Raw genomic sequence first — 2,340 nt, forward strand, 5'->3', positions numbered from 1 at the left:
GAAATGAGCCCTGGCCAGTGTATCCCAGTGGTTAGAGTGTTGGCTCCAGCACCCAAGGGTCATAGGTTTGATTCCCGGTCAAGGGTACATACCTGGGCCACAGGTTGAAACCCCAGCCCAGGTCAGGGCACAAAGCAATGTATCTCTCTCACATGGATGTTTCTCCACCTCCCATGGTCCATGTCCCCCCCCCGCCCCCCCAATGCCCCCATCCCTTCCACTCTCTCTAAAAATCAATGGATAAAATATCCTCAGGTGAAGATTAACCAAAAAAATAAATAATAAGTGAAGTTTTCCTGCTTTTTACTTTAAGATTCAATGTAATTAAAATCTCACGTATATGTGAAATATATACATGTACACACAGTATAAAAACCCAACTGTTACAACTGGTACTTGTCTCCTTTTGCAGTCAGCAGCAGTCGGGCTGTCTGCTTCGGCCCCAGCTGTCCCCTCCGGCTGAGCTCAGGAGGCCCCTGCACTCGGCAGGTGCTCAGCAGACGTGTGGAGTGAGCAAGTTCGACAGGATGGGGGTTGAGGACCTGTGAGACTTCTCCCCTTCTAGAGTTCTGTGGTGACAAGTCAAGTGCTTTGGGAGCCATTTAACAGCATTGCCCAGAAAGGCTTCCATGGCCTCGCCGTCCACAAGCTTTCCAGTTTGGAGGGCAGACCTTGCCAGGGCTCTGGCGGCAGCCGAGGGGGCCTCCTGTGCCCTAAGCCCTGGCCGGCACCTGCCCACGCGGGGCCCGCAGACAGGCACAGTGCCGGAGCCACTTCAGCTGCCCGGAGACTGGCTGCCCAGACAAGAGCAGGTGGGTGTGAGCACCCACCACACAGGAATCCCAGCTCTCCAGTCTGCGGGAACGTGGACTTGCCTTGTGCACTGATGTTCGAGCCCTGCCGTGGGCCAGGGAGCCACACGGCCCCTCCGTGGAGGCAGGCTTGTGGGGACGTGCCCCTTGGGGCCTGGGGGGCTTCAGAGCTTGTTTATTCCAGAGGCCAAAGGGAACCTAAAGGGCCTTATTTGGTGGACAGCTCTCGTCCTTCTCGGGCCTGGCCTGCCCGGAGCGCCCCCAGCCCACTGTCCCGCCCTGGGCGGCGACTGTTCCAGAGTCAGGGCTGTGGGTTTCCCGAGAAGCAGTATCCACAGAGTCTGCTCTCAGAAAGGTACGCAGAAAACCTTTTCAAATTGGCTATACTTAAAGGGGGTAACAGTTTTCCTAAACCCAAATACCTGTTGGTCCTTAAATGTACGCTGGGAGCCTCTTTGGGATTCAGTGTGGGCCCGCCCACCTTGCAGGTCCCCCCCTCTTCAGCCCTAGCACCTGCTCACGCCTCTGGCACATCTCCCTGTCCCTTCCTCGCTGGGCCCAGCACCTCCTGTTTCTGGCCTCCTGCCTGTGAAACTGTCTCCGCTCCCACATGACCCAGAACCCCGCCCTTCCGCCCAGGGCCACGCCCGCCGCGCCGTCCCTGAGGCCGCTGCGGTCTCCAGTGGGTCTGAAAAGAAGCTCTTTCCAAACCTTCCCGAGTGAGTGCCACCCAGCTCTGAATGTCACTGTCAAGCCTTGGACCGGCCCTCCCTGGGCATCTCTGCCCCACGTGGCCCCACCTGTGTCCATGCTCATGCCCTTCCTTGGCCCCGAGCCTGTAAAATACTGATTCCAACCTGCCCCTCCTGTGGCTGCCACGTCCACCCTCCACAGCCCAGCTGTGCTGTCACTGGTTCTGCATCAGCTGTGAGGTGGTGGCCACAGGGGAGCTCAGAGGGGTGTCAGATCTGTCTTAAAAGAGGGAACAGGAAGATGAAAAATGAGCTCAAGAAATTTGCTTTAAATGTGAGCTGGAGAAGATGAGAAGAAGGAACACTCAGTGATTAGGTTACAATGAACAAAACGGGGGCTCCACAGGGTCTTTGCTCTGCCGGCGGCCGGGCCCACACCCTGCTCTCCAGCGCCACGGCGTCTCTGCAGCACCCCCTCCACAGGAACAGGTTCTTCGGTGCCCAGCTTGTTGTTGGCGCCCCAGACACTAAGCTCAATGCCCCCAACCCATCAGGAAGTGGCATTCTCTCTCACGGGAGCCAGCTGGGCCTCAGGAGCTCAGGCGCTGTGGCCACGGAGAAGCCTGCCCACGTGCCCGGCACCACCGCGCCAGCTGCGGCTCCCTGGGCGGCACCAGGGCACTGGGCACAGCCCTGGGCTTCCTCTCGCGGCTTCCCCAGTGAAACAAAATCAAGCCGCGCCCAAGACTTCCCAAGATCAATCCCCCATCTGTTCACAAAAGCTAAACAAAGGACAGGGTGGTGATACATTCAGCGCAAATGGTATCACGAGGAAA

Source organism: Myotis daubentonii, chromosome 1 (assembly GCF_963259705.1).
Source record: "Myotis daubentonii chromosome 1, mMyoDau2.1, whole genome shotgun sequence".
Classification (NCBI taxonomy): domain Eukaryota; kingdom Metazoa; phylum Chordata; class Mammalia; order Chiroptera; family Vespertilionidae; genus Myotis; species Myotis daubentonii.